This window comes from Meleagris gallopavo, chromosome 10 (genome assembly GCF_000146605.3).
Source record: "Meleagris gallopavo isolate NT-WF06-2002-E0010 breed Aviagen turkey brand Nicholas breeding stock chromosome 10, Turkey_5.1, whole genome shotgun sequence".
In the NCBI taxonomy this organism is placed as follows: Eukaryota; Metazoa; Chordata; class Aves; order Galliformes; family Phasianidae; genus Meleagris; species Meleagris gallopavo.
In genome coordinates, this window is record NC_015020.2 from 6,237,042 (window position 1) to 6,260,771 (window position 23,730).

The window sequence follows — 23,730 nt, forward strand, 5'->3', positions numbered from 1 at the left end:
AAGAAAAAAAAAAAAAAAGCAACTTTCACCTTAAACAACAAGATTGTATAAGGGATGCTCTGAAAGTAATGCTTCCTATTTGGCCCATGACATCAGAGACAGATCTTGGTGGTATGCAGTAGAGATTGAACCTTCCCACCACAATTTCATCACATTTTGTTGCCATGTGACAGATGGCAGCAGAGGGGCACTCTGACATGGAAGTGCATATGAAGCAAAGGTGTGTTACTGAATTCCTCCATTTGGAAAAAAAGACACCTACTGACAGTCATCAATTTTTGCTAAGCACTTATGGAGACCAAACAGTGGATTTGAGCACAGTGAGGCAGTGGGTGGCATGCTTCAGCAGTGATGACAGCGACGTAAAAGACAAGTCACATTCCAGGTGGCCATGCACAGCTGTCACATCACAAAATGAAGAGTATCTTGATCAGCCCATCCACACAAACCAGCAGATTACAACCAGGACAGACACTGTGTACAGAGCTGAGTATCAGCTTCAGTGCATTGGAAACAATGGTGGCAAAATTGGAATATCCCAAAGTTTGCACTTTGAGTTTGCACCAGATGAGTCCAATGAATGCTCAGACAGGAACAGAAAGACACATTATGCAAGTCTGTCAGGACCTATCGAACCAACATGAGGCTAAAGGTGATGATGGTGTCATCGCTATGAGCCATAGCCTAAATGGCAGTCCACTGAGAGGTGACATGTGAATTCCCTATTGACAAGATGCAGGCCTCGATAGGTAAAGTGAAGTGCACTCTTTTGGAATAGTAAAGAGGCGATCCATCTACCTGGTTTTCCTGGAATCTGAACAAGCCATCAGCTGTGATCATGAGTCTGATTAAGCTGAAGGCTTGAAGTTCCAGAGTCAGGCCAGAAAAGAAGACAACCCTTCTCTTGCAACACAACAATACCAGGCTTCATACCAGTTTGAAGACCATGCAGCACACTGCCAATCTTGGCTGGGCTGTCCTACCACATCCACAGTATAGTCTGGATGTGTCACCTTCTGAATTCCATCTGTTTGGGCCAATGAAAGATGGACTGTGTAGGCTATGTTTTCCTAGCAACGATGCCATCATAGCACCTGGGAAACAGTGGGTCCCCTTTGCTGGTGCTGATTTTTATGAGCACAGCATGCAGGCTCTTGTTCATTGCTGGCAAAAATGCACAACTAATACTGGTGACTAATGTTGAAAAAACAGTGCTTTCTAGCTGAGAATTTGCTCTATCAAATAGTGTTATTTTGTTCTTCGTATCTGTTAGAAATAAATAGGAGGCATTACTTTCAGAGGCATCTATGGAAATCAGCCTACAAGGGCTTTCACTGGTGTGTTTTGACAATGATATATGCCACTTTCTCAGAACATCTCTGGAATTATGTTGATTTTTTGGATTTTCTACTTTAAATCTGCTTTCTTCCTGCCATCTGTCTAGCCATGCTCCTCCACAGATGCTCTCAAGGATCTGAGCCCTTCAGGAAGCCTTGGAGCTCCTCCATAGTAAGAAAGCTCAGTGGAAAGCCTGCTGCAAAACCTCTGCAGCTCCAGATCCCCCAGACTAGGTAAACTCCGGCAGCCAGGCTCCCCAGCCAGCTGCTTTTCCTTTTAGTGCATCTTGTTTTTTTTGCTGCCTTTTCATGAGCTCTATTCCCCTGGAAGATGGGCAGGACCTAGAGAAAGGATCTCTGATGCCTTTTTCTCTTTTTTCTTACAGAACGAAAACTCTGTTGTGGTAGGGTTTTTTTGTTTGGGTTTTGTGTGTGTGTGTTTGTGTTTGTGTGTGTGGTTTGCTTTGCTTTGCTTTGCTTTGCTTTGCTTGTGTGTGTGTGTGTGTGTGTTTGGTTTCGTGGGTTTCTTTTCCATCTATGGATTTTCCACTCTTCATGAGTCAGCAACTGGTGGATATTTAGAGTCTGAGGCGGGACTCATGAGTATCAAAGATCAAACCACTTTGGATAAATGGTGGCAAGGAACATTAGGGTACCTCAGAAAGTTTCATGAACCATATTTTACATGATAATTGTAAATGATAATAATGTCAGAAATGAGTCAAAAAAGAAACAGCTGAATATTAAAGATCTTGTGCAGAACATATAAGTTATCTTTAGTCACAAGTAAACATCAGATAAACATCCTGACAAAAGAAAAAAACTCACTTTTTTTGGATGGCCTCCAAATTAAAAAGTATTATGAATTCATTTCAGACTTAGCATAAGTCCTGGTGGACTAGTATTCTCTTTGGGATAAGAAAACCCAGCATCTCAGGAAGAGGCTTCAGTGGAGCAAAGTCAGTTCATAATCATTAAATTCAAAATCTCCACATAATTTCCTTTTATTTAAACCACTATTAAGAAATATCCTTTAGCTTATCACATGTAAAGCGTAAGCTTCCTTTGGTATTAACTTTGACACATACAGAGCACTAGGGGGATTATATTCATTTAGGTGATGGCACCTGTTAGTGAGCATTTTATTGCCCTTAGTGTAGAAGGATTTACTCTTGTTATTGATTTGTTGGCAAATATATTGGGTGGAAATCCCCTGGTATTGCTGGTAGCTGCAGATTCCAAATTTTATTGGATTTGTGAGCAATTTTCCTCCCTGTTTAAACTTCTGATTGCTTTATAAAAAGAGGAGCTTAACAGTGAGGTGAAAACAAATGCTAGATTTTATTCTGTTGAGAAGGAAAGCTTCCTTGTTTTGCTTTTCTCCTAGTTGTTGATTTCATTTGTCTGTCTTTTTTGACGGTGATTCTTACAACAGGCACAGAACTGAGAATACATTGCTACAGGAGCCAGACAGACAGAAGCCATAACAGCTGATGGACAAGGGGTCAACAGGGCAAATACTGTTCCATGCAGAGAACAGAAATCAGACCCTCCCACCCCTTTAGTGCCACAAATAAATGTATGGCCTGCCGTGACTTTCTTTGTGTCACTGTTTTCCTCCCAACAAATTTTCCTTGATCATATAGACAGCAATTAGTGAAAGCCAAGAATAACCCAGATACAAGCTTTACCATCCTGACACAAGATGGTATGGCCACAGGTAGCCAGGCAGCTTCTCTCCACTCATTCACACCATAGGCACCAGCCTGGGGCCAATCTGATGCGTACTGGCTGCAGTGGGCTACGGGTGGGACACGGTCAGGGTCAGGTAGCTCCATGAGCGCTTGGGGGGATGCCAGCCTTCCCCTATGCCTTGGTTTGAGCTCCAACAGGCACTGTATTCTTAGTCCTTGTTACTGGATTTTCAGGAAAGGTAAATTGATTTTCCTTTATATGTTCCTTCCCAAGGCCCAGTCTCTCTGTCCCTGGACACTAAAATTACTGGAAGAATACTACAGAAATGTCATAAGCAATGAATGCAGAATTGAGCCTCTAGGACAGAGAAGTGTCTTCTCTTCAGATTTTCTTTAAGACCAATTCACAAAACTTGATTAGATTTAATAACAACAAAAACAAAAAAAGGAGTTTAATTAAACCCAGATTGGGAGATGTCTGAAGAAACAAGGTTTCATTATGTTCTCTTATTATATCCTACAATATTCATCCACTTAAGGGTAGCACTCAAGTTATTTTAATATGTGGAATGAATAAGATAACCTAAGATATTGTATGATTGCTCCAGCTGAGACATAATAGTTGAAAGTCATTCTTTCCAATAAAAATAACAGTGAGCAGTGCTATTAATTCATGGTAATGATGCCAGTGGGAGAAGTATATGACTTCCACTGCTGAATAATCAACAAAAGTAAATTAACTTTTAACTAGTATGTCTATGTCTGTGAATCTAAATGACCTTGAGGAAAAAAAAAAAAAACCTGAGAAAAGCAAATTAAATACAGTTTTAAGCAATACAACAATGTATTTCTAAACCACATATTTTGAAAAATAGTCAGTGTGATTTCAAGAGTCCACAAGGCAAAGTGAATCGTCACTCTCTTCTTGCGTATCTTAACTAAAATGCACAGATATATATTTCTACCTGAAGCCTTTCCAAATTTCAGTTCTTTCAGATGTAGTAGCACATTTCATTTTAACTTCTAACACAACAAAATCAGAAGGAAAACAATGATTTTAATAAATCTGTGGTTTCTTATCCTTTGTCACTCAGTCCTCACTGACTCTTTCAATCTGGCTGCTAGTTAAAGAGAAAGCATTTATCTCCTTTGTAGACATTTTTGATAAGCCTTTTCAAGCTAAAACACTCAACTTCTTAATATGTAAGTTGGTTTTTAGTTGTGTTTATCTACCATTTTTTTTGTCTGTCTTTCCTGCTCTTCTTCCCAAAAAGTACATATTTTTCTAATACTGCCTGCTTTTCACTTTAATAACCTTTTTTATTATTATTTAATCACATGCTTCTGTTGAACCTGTTCAGGACTTAATGTGTAAGCTCAAATTCAGTCTTATCAGCTTTGAAGGAAAAAATACATTTCCGTTTTAAGTCAGTTTCTTACTTTTTTTTTTCATATGTAAGTACTCCACTCACCTTCACTCAGTACTTCTTTGCATTTCTCCAGATCACATTCCTTACAGTTTTTTGAATAGCTTCACATTTTAAGAAAACAATATCTGACAGACACGGTAGCAAATGTACTAGAACTTCTCAGTATCTCAGTAAATGCTGACAATGAAAATACGATTACAACAAGCTAATCTGTTGAAAGAGTTTGGAAAAGTCAGTGTTAAGAAGTTAATGTGCTCTTGTTTTGTTTTGGAGTCAGTTATTCCTTTAAGAAACACCACGAGAAAATAACATACTCATAGAGAAGGCTTACCAAAAGATGAGATTTTGGATGATTGTGCTGCACTATCCTTCCAAATATTCATCTGGAGTGCTATCCTCTTACAAGGAGTTGGCTGCTGTGGTGAAGGACTCTTCTTGGCAGTTAATTATCTGAAAGAAATGCTGCATTGTTCACATTGACCCATTACATGGTATTTTTCACTGAAAAACATGTAAATAATTTTGAATACATACGGTAAATTTATTGTGACTATGCTGGATGTCACTGGATAAGAAAACAAATGTGTGTTTTATTGTTCAAACTATATGCCTTAGATTGTTGATCTCTGGAAATACCTAAGACTAAAAATTTATGCTAATTTTAATTTTATATTTTCAGTTATAGCTTTTCATGATAAATCTTTTTAAGAGTATTTACGTAAGACTGGAAAGCCCGGACATCAACAAAGCAATGAAAAAAAGAAGGCGAGGTCTGTCTAAAAGTTTGAGATGTTTTCTCAAGTTGACACAGGACATAAAATCAGCAGGTGTTTTGCCAGCTGAAATTTGGTTATCCTATACACATTCCTACTGAAGACATGGCAAGTAAAGAGAGAAATATTGACTTTCACTAAGTCTGAATTTGAAACAATAAAGATATTGAAGTGACTTCTAAGAAGGCAGCGGAAAAAATCAAGAAGCTGCAAGTAATATCTAGGAGCTGACTGTCACCTGAGATGGTGATGAAGTCATTTACGTCACAAATTCTTTTTTGCTTTTCATTTTCTCATGCCTATAAGCTAGGCAAATGAGAAATTTTGCTAGCAGAAGTGATAAAACAGAAATTTTTGTCTGTTCAAGTTGAGATTGGCTCAGTGAAATTTTCAGCTATGTGACAACCATAATCATTTCAAAGTCTTGCAGGTAGTTTGCCAGTGCAGTGGGTGTCTTAGACTGAGCAAGTACCTTTCACCTACGATAAACCTGTTTTGCTAGATTCCCAACATCACTGTTTCATACCTGTTCTGAAAGAATTTGGATCTGATTCAAAGTAATTTACATTAGTGTGAGGCTTTCAAAACTTTCTGTTCAGTTTACATATATCTTAAAGTGTATATCCAATTCATGAAGAATATATATATATATATATATGTATGTATGTATATTTACAAATATTATCTGTGCAAGAAATATTCCAGACTAGCAAAAGGGAATCCAAAACTTCGCAGCACTCTGGAAGCTAATGTATGTGTGGAGGACAAAAGGTAAGAGTAGCTTCTGTGTTTTTCTTAAGGTATATTTACTTAAAGCATGGAATGTTGTTTTGGTTGTTGAAAATAATTCAGATTGTACACCAGCTGCATAGCTTTTTTGGAAAATCAAATCGATGATACAGTGAAGAAGAAGAGGTGTACTGGTAAATGAGATATTTTATGTGTTTCAGAATGAAAAAAAGTAAAGCTTTTGTTCTATTTCAATTTTTAGAAAAAAATATTTTGACTTAGAGTAATATATTAATAACAGAAAGACTTGCTTTCTGTTAAAGTCTTTGCAATTTTTTCACAATTAATTTGTAGGTTTAACTCCACTTTGGGAGGGAAAAAAATGTCTCTGTAAGCATTAAGTCCCCAGCAGAATATATATACTGTAACTTTCTTCTTATAAATGAAATTGTACTCTTAAGCTGATTTTGCAATGGAATTTTTAAACTTAATTAAAATCTTTAAATTATTAAAGGTCAAGGTTTGTTTAAAAACTCTAGTATTAAAAGTTAGGCCTTCAGCAACCATGATACAATTTTCAGTATCAAAATTATTTCTGGATATCTAAAGTATTCTAATATCTAAAAAACATAAGTGTTATTCCTGAATTCTGGAGAGATTTTTAAGATGCGCTATGCCAACTTTTATACAGCTTAGCAAATTCTGCCATTTATCTTTGTATCTTCTAAAGTGCTGAATATCTAGATACCATTAGAAACTTTTTTGTTGCTGGTAACGATTTTTTTTAGCTCTCAAATAGTCAGATGCAAGATTCTCTTTCAAGCTAAGTAGCTGAAACAGAAGTGCATTTGGTGCTATTGGTGTTTTGAGCAAGTGTGGTATTTTAAGCGGAGATTTATTTTTTTTCAGAACTGCTCCTGTATCAGGTAGTAATCCTGCTTGTTCTGGTGATTTTGGAGGTTAGGAAGACAGAAGTCATTTCATCCTTTGCTACAGATAATTGTGTAGTATTTAAGGAACTCAGCAATAACCCAGACCATCCCTAAAACACATAAGGAAACTATTTTGTAGGTTGCAAAATTCTCAGTTAGTTTGCTTATCGTATTTGATGCATAACCTATAGGGGACAACATACACCAGTGCATTAAATACCAAGTGAACTTAGCTTATGAATTGCTCATTCATTTCAAGCTGCTAAAGTACATCAGAGTTCAGATGTTGTACTGATGATGCAAGCAGGATTTTCATGTGCTTTCCACACAACAGAAATAATAGATGAATGAAAATGTCTGCCATGCAAATTCTTTCCCAGAATGGTAAATGAGTTTGTGACCTAGTTGCTGAGTAGAGGTGATCAACACAGTATTGATCTACGCTGTTCTGTGGCTGCAATAATTAAGGAGCATAACAATTTGGGCATTAGTCAATTAGCTATATAAAATATGTGGATTTTCTTCTATTTTTAAAATTTCGTTAAAGTAAATATACAATATGATGTCTTACTTGTAAGTGAAGCATTCTAATGACTTTTCTTTAAAATGTTTGTCAGTACATCTACTGCATTAATTTTAATTATCTCTATCTGTAAAGGGCCAGGGAGTTATGTGGGCACTCATCTAAAGTGACAGTTAAATGTTAAAGTAAAAACTATCCACATTTCAAGACATTTTTGCCTTTGACTTTTCTTTCTCCATTTTCAGTGGAAAATGAATGTCATTTTACAGCTTTTACGTATTTTTGCATGTTTTAAAATTGTTTCATCTTCAGTGTGATCTCCAGTTCATGTTGCTTTGTTTAACTGTGAGCAGCTATGTTGTGGGCTTGTTTGTTTTTTCCCCATTCACTCCCTCATGAGGTGATCACCCACAAATTTCAGTTTAGAGCACTGAGATGGGCATTCTGCACAAGTAATAGGAATAGGAGCATCAACCAACTCTTAGATAGAAACAAGTACAGAATGACTGCAAAATTCATCTGAAGAAAATTCATTCACAAACACTTGTGAATAATTATATCATTAGCTACCTTGTTCTAATCTTACCCAATTATAGCAACACATTAGCATAAGGCTTAAGCTATTTGTAGACTATGTTCAACACTTAATGTTGTGTGTGGAAACAAACACTCGGCTTTCAGCTTGTTAAACAAATTTGGGATACTGAGTAATATTTATGTCTTGTCTTTATAAAGAAAGAGTAGGTAAGAAAAGATGACAGCATCAGTACCAGCACAGCATTTTGCACCCTGGGAGTATGTAGGCAGTATGGTGTTGAGCTGAAAAACACATTTCTAGGACATTTCATGCTAAAGTGAGAAGAATAAATTTCTAGTAAATATATATTGTCTGCAAAAATTGAGGCAGCACTTTTGCTGAGTTCTTCATAATAACCCAGTTAAAGGGTCTGGATCAAGGCTACCTGGAAGTACCAAGGCGAATAAGAAGGAAAGATGTTATCATTTTGAACCTTCCTGGGGGTTGTATTTCCACTGCTTTTAGCACGTTGGAAGTAGAAGATTTTAAGTCTGTCCAGTAACGTGCCCCTGGTAAGAAATTTCGGCCATCTTGTGATCTTCATTTTTCCATAAGATTTTGCAACACTGCTTTTTGCATATGGCCAGATTTTGCAATACTTGCAATGACAGGAAATGTTCAGACTTGCTGCGGACTTATTAATACTATGCAATGTATCATTCCCAGACATATCGGTGTAGTGCCTCTCAGAAAATAAAAAAAGAAACAAAACCTCACGAAATTTGTTACCATGAGATTGTGTCAATTGCTGACCAGATAGGATATCAAGTTTGTTCTGGTCTGGCTTCTAGGAGTTGATGTGGAGGCAAGGTAGAGACATTTCTTTTTGGAACTCTTTGTGTTCGTCAAAAAGACAAATTCCAGTTTCTAAAGCTGTGAAAATCAGGGCAGCAACTACTCAGTGGGATCAGTGTCCTTCATAGCATATTTCACTTCATGCAGTGTGTGTGCGTGTCTGCGTCTTCAAGTGTACATGTGTAAAACAGGAACAGAGACACTACCAGAGCTTTCTAAGCGCTATGGTCAAGTGGTGTTTCTATTTCAGATACTAAGGCCTGAAAGCTTTAACACCGGTTGAACATATTATTATTTTGCCTTGAAAGTATCTCTCTGCTGTCTACCTGAGGAGTAGCAGAATCAGCGATATACTTAGGGTCCGTTATTTCTCTGCTTTGTTGTTGTTTTTTTTTTTAATAACGTTTTGTGCAATGAAATACTTCTAGAAATTTCTGATAAGCTAAAAAGCTGAAGTACTAAAGGTTGGTTAAAAAAAAAATTGCTTTGAGGTATTAACCAGAGTGGCACGAGGTTTTGTCTAGAGCATATTGATGTTGACAGATAGTAACAGCGACAAGTGGTAGTGTGTCTCATCTGTGTCCAGGAAGACCCAAGGCTGAAGCAATGATTCAGGGATGTTACCGGTATAAGCAAATGGGTGTCAAAGTGCAGGTCAGACAGGAGAATCCTGAAGACCAAAAGACCAAAATGAAAAATCAGGTCTTCTCTAAATTCAGGCCCTGTGAAATTTTGAACGGTGATGTGCAACTTGCTGGCTAGACTAGATGTCAAAACCTGGATTTAGCAGATGAGTTTTGGCACCCAAAATGATATTTGGCTATTTAGTTTAGCCTGAATTCTATTTGGCCTGGGAACAGGCTCCTAATTTTTTTCTCCCAGGCTATCATAAATAATGTATTGCTTGATGAGAAAATAGCAGTTGACTAATATTTTTGTAGTTTAATGAATATATTGCACACGTGAATCTATAACAACAATAAAGTGCAGGAGCAGCTATAAATGGTAAAGAAAACCTTGTATTTCAAAATGTCTGGTTTTTTATGAAATAGCATTTAATGTGAAAAATCCATTCACAGAAATGAATTTTGTACATAAAGCTGAAAAATCTTTAAAACTAATGGCTCTCAATTACATGCTTATCTAACATGTTGGGTATGTTTTAATTTAAATTGACTTCAGTGATTTGTACTTTGGCCTTGCATAGTAAAACAGGAGTATACTACAGAAGAAAATAGATGAAGCAGGTGTGGATACTTCGGTTTTTCTACAGCACTTCCAAGCTCATTTTTAGTTGGACAAGTACTCATGTGTGACCAAAAGTGCTTTTATAGAGAGAAATGCTACGCAATTTGTTTCCCATGTTCAGTTGGAGTTCTAAGAGAAACTTTTCAGCTTGAGTTGAAAAAGTCTTCCTAAGCAAATAAAACTGCAGTGATCTAACATATGCCTTCAACCATCTGTGTTTTGCTGGCTTATAAAATTTTTATGAGAGTTTGTTTTGATGATGAAAGCAGCATTTTCACATGCTTTCTCTGCATAAGACTACAGACAAATGTAGTTATATTACACTACCATTCTGTAATTGAAATATTCTCAATAACCTATTTTCTGTGGGAAACAACATAATACTTGCACTTTATATCTTCTCCACTACTTATATAGCTATAGATCCGAGCCTTGGGAAAATAAGAAAGAAAACAGCTTTCATATTCATATAGATTGTCTTTTTCTTTCTCTTTCTTCTGTTAATGCAAATTTTATCAAAAATAGTTTGTAAGTCTAATCTAGGGATTCCTCTGTTCACGATTAACAAAAGCTAAAAGAGTTTAGAGAGCTCGTTTGACAAAGAACATGAACAAATTAATATTATATGATTAATGTGAATTTCTGGAACTAAACTTCCTCCTGAAAGGAGATAACACATTTCCTTTACAGAACGAAGAGGAAGAGGGCTCTAATATCAGATCTCTTTGATGCTTTAAACATGCCAAGCAGATTTAAAGCTATCTCTCTTAGCCTAAGTCTGAAGAGATGAAATTTTTGTTTTATTAAACGGAATGGTAAAGCCACTATGGCAGATTTCTGTTTCCATAAAATTTCTAGGAGCAGTCATTAAGATTGAGCTTAAAAGTGTCCATGCTTTTCAAAACCTTTCTGATAAATGTAATCTTCCACTCTTCAGACTTAGATATTCCGTTGAAAGCCTATAAACACAAAAACAGCCCCTAGAGTGCTTTGTCTGATGCGCTCTCTGAACTATACATTTTGCAAATGTGCATTATAATTTTGAAGCTGGCTTCTCTTTGCAGGACTGTTCAGTGAAAGTACTAGATGTTCAAACAGCTGGGAAATTTATTCACTTACCCATCTGTCTTTTACTCTTCTGGTCAGTACTCCAATAGCATGTTGAGAAAATAAATTTACAATGCCATGTTTTCTTTTATATAATCAGATTTTCTACTTACTAAGTCATTTCCCAGGAAAAGATGTTCAAATTACAAGATAATTATCTATTGATAATGGATAATGGATAATTGATTATCCATTTTTGTTTTCATCAAGTTTGCTGATGTTAGAGCTTTGTCTAAACCTCTTCTTTAAATCTTCACTGAAGGATTTTGAAAATTCATTTATTATACTGGATTCTGAGCTTTCTGAAACACAAGAGAACCAAAGATAAATGTAAGGCCAAATGAGAAGCTGCATTGTACTGAAGTCCCTACAGGATCTTTCTTTATTCCCAGAATTGATTTTCTTCTGGTTATGTGGAAGGAACAGGAATGGTGAGGAAGAGGAATAAAAACTGAGAACAGATCTCATGTATGTGCTTTCTTTTTATAGGTTAAAGTTAGATGTTCTATTCAGTGGATACTGAACAGTTCACAGTGTGTTGCTGATCATTATCATTTATTCTTCCCTTTTCTAGCAGTTCTAGCAGTTCTAGCATTTATTCTTCCCTTTTCTAGCATTTTCTATCGTTATGATTAAGGGGAAGATATCAAGGGGAGAGGGGTGGAAACAAACCACTGCAGTTGGAATTGTTTTAAATACTATGGAGCAGAAGGACATAGGCTGAAAGGATATTCCAAATATTGCAATGCCAGCAAATCTAAACATAGTCGGACTTTGATAGGACATTGATACAAACATTGGAAGGGGACTGTTGTATTTGGAAGGGTATGGTGACCCCATCACGTATGTTGAACTCAGCCAAAACAGCACGTTTGACTGCCTTGTACACAAGACTGCTTTTCTTTTGCAATGAAAAATTTCAAAAACTTCATCATCTTTGAAAAGCAGAAGGTAGATCTGAGTAGCAGGCAGAAGTGTTTGACAAATTGCAGAACTTGTGCAGTCTTGTAAAAAGCTGAAGAAAGAAATTCTACAAAATATACGTAGAGATGTAGATGAATTTAGCCGTATGTTGCTATAATGAATGGAGTAAACAAATTTATAGAAACATGTTCAGAAGGCATAATTCAGCAGATATTTCAGCTGTAAAGCACTTACTGTGAATAGCTTAGACTTGTGATGCTTGTCGGTTGTCTTCACAAGTGTTATCAGTATTAGTTTTGGATAGCCGGGACTTGTCCTGAAAAATAAGCATGAAGATATAACATAGTTGTACACTGGTCTTTTCTGCATTAACTACTTTGTGGGCTAACTATGGATAGAAAGCACAAAGTAAGGAATTCCACTTCCAGTACTTGCCTGTGAGTAGTAGCTATTGCTCGTTGAATGCACACAACAGCCTTCTTCCATATCTCAGCACCCAGAAGTGCGTTTCTTTCTCTGTAAGTTAGATCTGTCTTGTGGTCCTAATGTTCTAGTTTTCTGGCAGCGCTATGAAGCTGAAAGCAGCAATATGTTTTAGTAACTCAACTCCCTCTACCAACCTTAGTGCACCAGCAGTGCAAAAGAAATCTCAATTTAGATTTTGGATGGCTTGATCCTTATTTTCTCCATAATACGTTATCTATTCTTTATATTTGCCCATCTTGTTCACTGTAGGGTAGATAGAGCAGATTATGGGATGTCAAAGTTGCCAGAAAAAGTCTTTGCTAAAGGTAGTTCTTCCTAAAATGACATTACTATGTTAGACAGTGGATACATATTGAAATCTGTCTCGGCTAGCTACATGCCTTGCTGAAAAACTTCTTTGAATACTGATTTTTTTTAAACACAGCAGACCCTATCTGGCAGCTATTAGCTTCTCCCGTATCTTTGAGCTTAATGTGATCTGAAAAGTATGCACAAAGTAACACACAAACTCATCCATTTTTCAGCCCGTGTGTTTGGATCTCCAGAGCATGAAAGACTTGAAAAAGCAAAGAAAATCTGACCTTCTTTCCGGTCTCCCTTCATTCTTCCGTGCCTGTCTTCGTGAAGGTCAAGTGCCTTCTGCCTTCTCAAATGCAAAAATAAAACTCATTCTTCTTGCCTCCGTGGAAGCAATGTTGCTCTCTAACAGCAAATGAAAACTCTTGAGAGTTTGTTGCTGTAGTAAGGAGTCTCCACCCTGAAAACTCTGTAAAGGAATGATCTGCACTATATTTAAGGTAGGTTAAAAACGAGAAGACTAGAAACCCTCATGCTTAAGAGGCATAAATCAGCTACCGTTTTACCCGAGAAATTTCTCTCATATGAAGTTATCTCGCGATGTTTGATTACATATTTTTCTTGCACTTTCTGTAGAAGCAGCCCCCTTTCAAAGACAGAATATTAGGCAAGATGGACCACACTTCTGCTTTGGAACAGCAAACTCAGTGCTCACAGAAAAGGTAATGTATAGCACAGTTGTTGTCTTTTGGCCCTGTAGCTCTCTGTCATCCTCTCATAAGGTATGGCAGCGTGACAAGTCATCTAGATGTATTTAATGCGAAATGAAGTATGTTGCTTTTTGTTGCCTCTGTCTATTAATTTTTTATTTTAATGGCATGTAATCTTAAAATATATACTTGAAAATACTTTTGAACTTGGGAGCATATTAGTCTACAGGTCACCTTGTTATTTATTTATGCTTTCTTCCCACACTGTCAATGCTACCATAACTGCGGCAAAGAGATTATGATTTTTAGGAGAACTGGGTAATATTGCAGCGCAATTAAAAATCATTCATTGTATCAGATGCGATTATCTTTAGTGTGCTTCCTCCTGTTTTTTGAAGATTTATATATGCAGTCTGGCACATAGTCTTTGCAGAGGAAGATACATTCCATTATGGTAAGACTTTTCCTGTTCCGAGCCTTCAGATCCCCACTGAGTCAGTAGTCTTTTTTGCGTCCTGACCTGCAGAAGATATGGCTTATTATGATAAATCATGGAATGTTGTTTTAAGGCTTTATCATTTGGTATGTTCCTGGAATAGAGTTTCCGGATACTTTTCCAGCATTCCTGTTAGCGTTGTATGAGAATGCACGTGTGTATTTATGCACATTCCTCAATGAGTTCATACGCCTTTGGTGAACCTCTGCCCGGCTGTACTGTCCTTACCAGTAAAGCTCATCACCTGCCTTCTCAGAAATGCATAAGCAGCTTGGTTTGGAATGATTCTTCTTTCTTTTTGTAACAGATAATTGTGTTAAGTAATTCATAACACAGCTATGCAGTGCCTCAGAAAGGAGAATGCAGTGTTTACGCTGGAGTATATAGTATTATTTGATCCCCTGGCTCTGAATGATGCCTTTTGATATGACACCTTTTATACTGATGAAATAATATTACATCCACTTTCTGCGTCGGCTTTCTGTTACCCGAGAGAGACTGGAATTATCAACATGATAGCTAATCAACAAAAATAGCTGTCAGGTACTATTCAAAGGCGTCAAACTTTTCTTCTCCAGAAACTAAATACGCAGAAAAGAAAACAAGTGTGCAAAATGTTCGTTCATTGCGGTATGTTCATTCTTTTATGGCGTTTGTGTTGAAATCCATCAGCATAGTTCCACTGGTGTTTCAAACACGATATTGAATGAGATCGTGTTCCACAGTACTTGTTAAAAGCAAAATTAAAACAAAGCTTGTGGGTGCTGCTAACTTCTGATTATCTTCCTTGAAAATCACATATTGCACAGTAGTTGTCAAGAAGTATTGTGCATTCTCTATATTATAAATGGTCATAACACTTGACTCGGTTCAGTAAGCTTTATATTTAAAACAGTATTGCCATCTTGTGGTTCTGACAGGGTTTATCAGTCTGTTCCTTTCTGCAGCCATTTTTTTTCTTTATTGTGATGGCAAGAATTTCTGAAAATCCGTGGTACATAAAATGTGATTGGTATTGCCCTCTTGCAAAATGTACAGAAAGAAAATTAAAGCCTGTATTTGAATGTCATAAAGCATCTCATCAGTCTTTCAACAATACAATTGTATTATATTCCACTGAAAGAAACAGAGCAGATACCTAAGGCTTTTATTAAGAAGATCATTGTGAGATGCCAGATTGCAAGAGCTGCCTTTTTAAAGACTGCTTGCTTTTGGTAGGGAGTTTGTTCCAGACGCATATCCTTCAGCAAGTGTCTGCACTCCCTATCTGTGGATCCTAGACCACTGAAAGTTCAGAAGATCATCCAGGGTATTAAAAGAGAGCTGTACAGTGTGAAGATTATTATAGAGAGTAATGATAAAGGCTCAGAAAAAAAACATACCGAATTCAAAGTGGCAGAAGTTAAATATGTTCACTTTTTGGCTTTTTTTTTCCCCCGTGTAATTTTTTGTTTTGTTTAGTTTATTTTAATAATTGTTTTCTGTGTTTACACAGTGCTAGTATTACGAGACCTTGCTCTGATTCACCCGGTGGGTGCTGAGGGACCTGGGCGTTTTTGCTAGGACACTCTCCGTTATCTTTGGTAAGTAGTGGGGAGTCTACAACATGGCATATGAAAAGGTACGTTTGGGTTGTTGGGTATATTTGGGATCTATCTATTTTATGACATTATGCTCTAAAAGCCTATTCTGAGTATTTTTGTTGTTACTATTATTTTTATTTATTTATATATATATGTATAATTAATATACATCTTACTAATATTTTTATTGTTACCCCAAACACCAAGAGTCTACCTCAAGTGTTGCCTTATAGTAACAAGTAAAAGTCAGCTTTTCAGACTGTTGTATAAATCCCACACAATACTGATAATCACTATACGCTCACCCAGTTGATTTTTTGTCAAACTGATCCACGTTTAAGTATTCTGTTTTATTTTCTGTTTTATTTTCTGTTTTTTCCTTACAATAAATCCATAAAGATAAGTCTGTGGAAGTATTACTTTCAGACTAGAAAGCCTCAAGATGAGTGGCCCTCTTATGGAAATAAGCATAACCCAAGCAACAGCATCATAGCTGAGGTATATAGCTATATATGCACTGACATCCATTTTTGGTGCTTGAGTTGCAAGCACTGCTAGAAAGAACCTGTGCTATGTAGTTCTTAATCTTATTTCTAACACAAGTAACCTATCTATCTTGAAAATATTATAGTTATGGGTAAAAAAATTTCTATCTAGTAATGATGAAACTGTAAAGCAAAGTTTTGGAAATAAATTCTGAACATAAAATTTTTCTACCTTTTCGCATATTAGTACCAGAATCAAAGGACATCACTGTATCACTGTAGTGATAATATAAAGTGAAGTGTTATTGTGGCTGAATTTTCACAATACACTACATATGACATTGCACATCATTTACACTTACAATTCAGGTTGAGGAGATAAAGGATGAGGATTATGTTTGTTTATGCATGAATGTATTGAGCATCTGCGCAAACCTATCTAGGTATTTTATTTGTGTTTCAAGAAAGTGGACCATCTGCTCTGTCATCAGCAAAGATTTTGTTCTAAAAGCTACAACAAAAGATCGCTCATCTTGTGCACCCTGTTCTCACTTAACGTAAGTGTAATTTTAACAGCATCCATCTGTAGGTATGATTAGTGACCTGAAGCAGATACTACCTACTGAGTCAATATTACAACTGGAGATGTAGTAAGCGGAATGACAATTAAAACATTTTTCCATATAGAGCATCGAAGTCCTATTTAGTGTACGTGAACAAAGTACTTACTGATCCACTTGCTTTAGTCCTCTCTTTCTTGTTTTGACTCTATTAAGAACTAGAAAGTGTAAAATGATGTGTACTGCTTAAAACGGTCCTTCCATATAATTGTCATACAGACTCCTTAGACACCTATAAAACCCAGAGGGAGGGTCTCTGTAAGGGAAATAACCTACAGGAAACGCTTTCCTGTCTGTGGTAACAACAGCTAAGTCTTAATATTTGAGTTTGTCAGATCAAAGTACTGGCTGGCTTCAGAGGCCAAAGAGTGACTGACACAGTATTTAAGGAGTTTCAGGCCATGACATTTGAAAAACGACAAATATGGATTTTGACTGATTGTCTTCAGTAATTGTTGTAGGGGCGAGATTAATCTACTAAATTCAAATACACAGAACGCTGGAGATATTTCAGACCGGCGTCTACAGTGAGAAGTAGAAGAATGAGAGACCACCTACCTCTCGCAAAGCAGGGAAAGACAGAAGCCCTAAATGATATTTATCTGCAGGTGATATTTTAATAATCTGCTTTTCCTCTTAAGCTTTCCTGAGGCTTGGAGCCACGGCCAAGTGACAAGGGTTTCTTGTGTACAAGGTCTTTGGGCACTGCCTTGGTTTTGCCTTCCTGTTGTCCATACTCTAACAGCTGCAGGGGATTTCTCCAGACCTCAGAGAAGTCACAGTAGCTTAATAGCTCAGCCGGAAACCACTGGGAAAGACAGGCTTGTGGCATTTAATATGTATCTGACAATTTTTATAACTTACTTACGGAATAACTAGTTTGAACACATCAATTGTTTGGATACGTGACATAAGTATACTTACTGAACAAACTACTTTCCTTCACACTAAAATTTTCAAGGTAATGGTGAGTAATAATTTTGGAGGTCGATATTAAGTAGAATTGAGTGCATCCAGAGCACAACTGCAAATCTCTCGAAGCTGTTGCTAACCATGCAAAACTACTTCCTCTATGACAGTTTACTGAGTGTAAAATCAGTATTCGAAGAACCTAAGTAAGGTATTTATTGCAATTTGATGAGATGCTGAGCAAAGCTGATATTTCAGTTACATACACTAGAAATGAACATACAGATGATCCCGTCTGTACTATAAATATAGGTACAACATTGTATTTCTGTATATCTTTGTAATAGATAATATATACACATTTGGAACTGTGGTAGTAATGTCTTTCGTTTGCGCAGATGGAATACTTCCAAAATCAGTGGCAGAACCGAGATAGGTTTAATAGACTATTTCTTTTCCGCTGCATAGTTTCTAAAGTAAACAGCAGCATAAATATATGTATAAAATAACGAGATTGTGAGCGTGACCTCAACATCACCGTGAACTTTTTATTTTTAAATTGCTAGATACTTGCATTAGAAAATGTATCCATTCCTGCATTTGACACAAGTATCTTTGTTTGCTTTTTTGTGGGGAGAAATATCTATTACTTTTTTAAAATGATAGAAAATTATAAGGAACTATAAAAATTATAGGGAACTATAGTCTGAAGAGGCATTGCCAAGGTGTTTCGCAACAGTACATACCTAAAACTCTAAAGTAATTTTAATTATTCCTTCATTTTTAATCAGAAAATTAGGTTTCCAGTTATAGAAGATTTGTGCTGTGTATTTTCCTTAGATTTTTTTCATTAGATCTGCTCTAAATATAGCTTTAAAATATTAACTTTATTGCACAACAGTTAAAGCATATAAAGTCATCGTGGTTTGAGGCAGTATTAAAAAAGCATGATCAAGAGCACTAGGTTCTGTCTAGAGGTGATAAAGAAGTCAAAAAGCAATAACATGATGAGAATGGACCATTGTGACAAAGAACCTGTCTCATTCTCATAAGATGAATTTCTTGACACCAAGTTGATGTTTACTCTTTGCTGCTATCTTTGGCATTTAGATTGCAACTTTATCCACAGTTGCGCTCAACCTACTGAAGGATTCCCTAACAGTAGGGCACGGTCTCTTGAAACAGATACGGCTAATACCGTGTCTCTGAGAATATAACATATTTGCGTTATTTATGATATCATGTTGAGCTTAGATTCACTCAAATCAAGAGGTCCTTTCTTGCCTACAGGATGCGAGGTTTCAGCTGCCTCCGGTGCATGAGATGAGCGATTAGAGTGCTCTCCTGAGAAGTTGATACGGAGAGATAAGGCTTAAGACTCCTTAAGATTGGAGGGCTTTGGTTCTCTGCTCCTGTATTTTAAAACATCGCTGTACTAGGCAGCAGATTAAATGGTGGGACAGGAAAGGTGTCCTCTGCCTTTTGTTGAAAATGTGCCATTGACTGTCCAAAGTTCCGCTTCAGAGAGACAGAGACTAGGCTGATTCAGTGCCTAGTAGTGCAGCTTCCTTTCAGAGTGGGAACGCTGGGTCTCTGGCTTCGATAAGCAGCTGAAAAACTTTTCAGCTTTGTGTTTCTTCCCAAGAAGAGCGCTACAGTTTCACATTCTGAAGCATAAGAACGTTCTACAGAAACATCCATAGCTCCTCTACAAGTGATAATTTTCTGAGGCTTTCATGACACAGCCTATTCCTGCCTGAGTTTGCCCTGACCAACTGCCTGATTTGGAAGGCTGACAACTAGGCAACTCCAGGCTGTTCTTGCCTCAATTACCTTTCTAATACAAATTGGTCCCCAGTATAAGTCGCTGTGATAATTTATATTTTTCAGATGTTTCTATCTTAGTAGGAGAAGAAATGAGGTGTATAACTGCAGATACAAATAGAAGCGTCCTTATTTCTCTATTAACTTTAAATTGCGCTCAGTTGACTGGAATTAAAACAATTGCTTCATTTCGTAAGTGACTATCCTGTAATCAGATACCAAACAGACTTGTCAATTCTCATGTTTTCTTTATGTGACTTCTCATAGAACGGCTTGGGTTCGAAGTGACCTCACGGATCATCAAGCTCCAACCGTCCTGCCGCATGCAATGCCACCAGCCTATATATCTAATACTAGACCAACTTGCTCAGGACCCCATCCAACCTAGTCTTGAACGCCTCCGGGGACGGGACATCCACAGCCTCTCTGGGCAGCCTGTGCCAGCACCTCACCACTCTATTGGTAAAGAACTTCCCCCGATATCCAACCTCAATCTTCCTTCCTTAAAACCATTTCCCCTTGTCCTGTCATTATCTATCCTAATGAAGAGTTGACTCCCCTCCTGTTTGTATGATCCCTTTAGATACTGTAAGTCTGCAACAAGGTGACCCCACAGTCTTGTCTTCTTTGGGCTGAACAAGCCCAGCTCCCTCAGCCTGTCTTCGTAGGGGAGGTGCTCCAGACCTCTGATCTTCGTGGCCCTCCTCTGGACCCTTTCAAACAGCTCCCTATCTTTCTTCTATTGGAGGCCCCAGACCTGGACACAGTATTACAGATGGGGCCTCACACGGGCAGAGTAGAGAGGGATCATCACCTCCCTGTTCCTGCTGGCCACCCCTCTTCTGATGGAACCCAGGATGCCATTTGCATTTGCAGACAGCATCCCTGTATTCTTCCAGGTGACACACCCTTGTTTTCAAAGGGTGTGCGTACCTTTCTTTGTCCTCACTTTGCCCAGCAGGTTCTTGCTAAGCCATGCTGGTTTCCTGCCTCCTCTGTCTGCTTTCTTATTCAGAGGGACAGAGAGCTCTTGTACTCTCAGAAAGGCATCCTCGAAGAGTAGCCAGCTTTCCTCAACATCTTCGTCTCTAAGGACAGCATCCCAGGAGATCTCAGCCAACAATTCCTTAAACAGCCTAAAGTTCACTTTTCTGCTCTTTGCCAGGCCCACATTCCTCAAGATCACAAGCTGAACCAGGGTATGGTCACTGCAGCCTAGGCTGCCTCTAACCTTAATGATTTTTCCTGAAGATATCCGGATGGTTGAAATCCCCCACCTGGATGGGAGCCTGCAAGCACAATGCCTCCTGCAGGTAAAGCAAGAACTCCTCATCAATAGGCTCCCCTTGATCAGGTGGCCTGTAGTATATCCTTATCACCAGCTGGCTTTTATTAATCCTATCCCTAATTCTAAGCCACGGCCTCTTAACCTGTTCCTGACTGTTTCTCAGAAGGAGCTCTCCTCTCTTTGACATACAAGGCAACTCCCCCACCCTTCCTACCTTGCCTATCCCTTCTAAAGAGCCGATACCCCTCACTGGTGGTAGCCAGTTATGGGAGTCATCCCACCATGTTTCTGTGATAGCAACTAAGTCATAATTTTCCAAGTGCATCACGGTTTCCAACTCCTTCTGCTTGTTTCCTGCACTGCATGCAGTGGTATAAAGGCATTTCAGCTGGGCTTTCTGTCTCACCATTTTTCGCTGCCCCTTTCAGTATCCTTCCCTGCCATTGAAGGGATAGTAGAAAAAAACACCTGCATGCCCACCCTAGTCCCCTGAAGTCTTTTTTGATAGCTCTCAGGCTTTTCTCAGCAGCTTCATCACTGCTGCCCTGAAATATCAATAAGAGATGATAATCAGATGAGAGAATCAGACCAGGAAGCTTCCTAGAAATATTCCTTACCTGTGCCTCAGGGAGGCAGCACACCTCCCTACAGGTAGGGTCAGGCCAACATATAGGGCCCTCCATTTCTGTCAGCAGGGCATCACTTACAACAACCACCCTTCCTTCCGGGTGAAGGTAGTCTGGAGGCATGGAGTCAACTGCTTCACCTGAGTCAACCTTGCAAGCAGACCTCCCACCATACCCTCACTCACCTCTCCTTTGAGTTCCAGGGCCTCAAATTTATTTCACAAAGGCACTTGGGGAACCAAGGTCGCTCAGGATGACAGTTACCTACATCGCCTAGCCAGGACCCATTTTCACTCCTTCTCTTCTCTCAAATTGCCTCACACTGCTCAGCAATGGCAGGGCATCTATCACTGTCTTCTGATTATCACCCCAGTGTCTTTCTCACAGAGATTTACACCACAAGTCTATCTCCTGCTCACACACTCTGATACCCCTTAACTTCTCAACATCCTTCTTGAGTTCCACCAGCATACTGAGTAGGTCACCCACCTCCTCACACAGGCATAGTCCCTGCCCCCATTCTCCAGCAGCAGTAGACCTAGGCGCTGCAGTAAAAGACTTGAAACGCCGCTTCTTTAGGCACAGACTCGTTTCAGTCGTCAGTGTTTTTCTCTCCAGCCTTTCTGCTTGGCGGAGAGCATGGCGACATACGTTGTCCGGGCGACAGCCGATAGGCGACCGGTCCGCTAACGAAGAACGATACGCCCCCCCAGCCAAGTGCCGCTGCGCTCCCTAGCGACAGTTTTTATACACGCAGGGGGTGGTTCGCCGCTGCTCCTGGCTCCGCCCCTTCGGTGTCAGATCGCCGCTGCCACGAGGAGGACAGCGGCGTCGCGCAAGCTGCTCGCTGGCAGGGCTACCCCTCAAGCAGCCGAGGTGGTTTCCTGCTGCGGTGCGGAATGCGTCCGCTCCGTGCCGCGTATTTCGCCAAAAAACAAAAACAAAACAAAAAAAAACAACAAAAAAACAAACAAACAAAAAACCAACCAAACCAACCAAAAAAAAAAAAAACAACAGGCCCCACATGTTATTTCCCAAACACAGTATCGGCATTTTAAGCACTCACAGGGCGACTCCCTGGCTCCAGGCTCTGCACCGAAATCAGCTGTAGTGCTCACTGAGCTGCGGCAGCGATGTTGTCTCCTGCTGAAATCCCTGAACTCCAGAACATCCTGCAGCACGGTCTGTGGCCCGTGGCTGGGCTTCTTGGTAAGAAATTGGATTTTTTCCATTCTCTTTCTTTTCTATCCAAATCTGAGGTCGCCTTGCAATACTGTAAATATTCAGAGTAGCCACGTGGAAGCAAAGTCTATACCAGCAAGGTAGTGAGGGGAGAAGACAAAAATCACATTTGCTTAAAAAGAACTGCAGTTTCTGGCATTTTTGATGAGTAGAAGGGAGTGGGGAGAGTTCAGTCTACAGGCAATTTACTGGGTAAAATAAATTGGTATTCCGTAAAAATTATTGACTTTGTTAAGATAAAGGTGAATTAAAAGTCCTTTTGTCTGTTAAATCATTCAGGCACCTCCACAGGTGATGTTAGAACTCAATAAAGATACAAGTCATTATTTCATATATTTTAAGGAAAATACACATGCACAAAAAAAGTGACTGAATCTGATCATTCTGATCTGAGTTCCAATTTTTCTTTTTTTCCTACCAGTTTCTACTTGATCTAAATGATGTTTTTGGATGTAGAATAAATAAGAGGCTGTACCACCGATATCTCTGAAATTACAGAATCAAAAAATCATAGGGGTTGAGAGGGACCTCTGAAGATTATAGATGTCCAGGCCTCCTGCTAAAACAGTTCCCTACCGTAGGTCACACAGGAAGTGTCTAGACAGCTTTTGAATATCTCGAGAGAAGGAGATATCCGCAATCCTCCTGGACATCATCCTCAATAGTTAAAAAAAAAAGAATTAAATGGAGAAATGGAGAAAGAGTATAGAATTGAAAAAGAGTAATAAGGAAGAGAAAGTAAATGTAAAAAAAAAAAAGGAAAACAAAAAAAGAAATTTTCACATTTCACTCTGTCTGCTTGAAAAACAAATGTCCCTCAGCGGATATCCCCTCCTCATCTCGTTGTCGTGAAGGCTGATGGTGGGAACCAGGACTGTGTATCACAGCACCGTGGATGAACACTGAGCTGTAACCTCGACAAAGAACCATCACCCACGCCACGTCCAGATGGACCGACCGACACGACCAGGGTAGCATCCTGCACAGCTCTCAATTTTCCTGGGCTCCCTTAACAAGAGCAGCTGATTTCACAAGCTGCAAGAAAGAGCTCGTTGATTGGACCAAGCCGAGAGGCTTGGGTTCAGTCGGTTCAGA

At 38.6% G+C, this 23,730-nt stretch overlaps 2 long non-coding RNA genes across 3 annotated transcripts; one reads left to right on the forward strand and one right to left on the reverse strand.

Annotated features, from left to right (window-relative positions):
* Positions 1-1,837: 1,837 nt before the first annotated feature.
* On the reverse strand, positions 1,838-22,525 carry LOC104912288. Its single transcript, XR_002117933.1, has 4 exons — positions 22,460-22,525; positions 12,304-12,385; positions 4,793-4,911; positions 1,838-4,671 (listed from the first exon to the last, which is right to left on the reverse strand). It is a non-coding gene; the product is annotated as an uncharacterized LOC104912288 (long non-coding RNA).
* On the forward strand, positions 13,260-23,298 carry LOC109369212. 2 transcript variants are annotated; one of them, XR_002117928.1, is made up of 4 exons: positions 13,260-13,352; positions 13,489-13,574; positions 15,554-19,941; positions 22,453-23,298. It is a non-coding gene; the product is annotated as an uncharacterized LOC109369212 (long non-coding RNA). The 2 variants fall into 2 exon arrangements; XR_002117930.1 differs by lacking the exon at positions 13,260-13,352 and having other exon boundaries at positions 22,481-23,298.
* Positions 23,299-23,730: the final 432 nt, after the last annotated feature.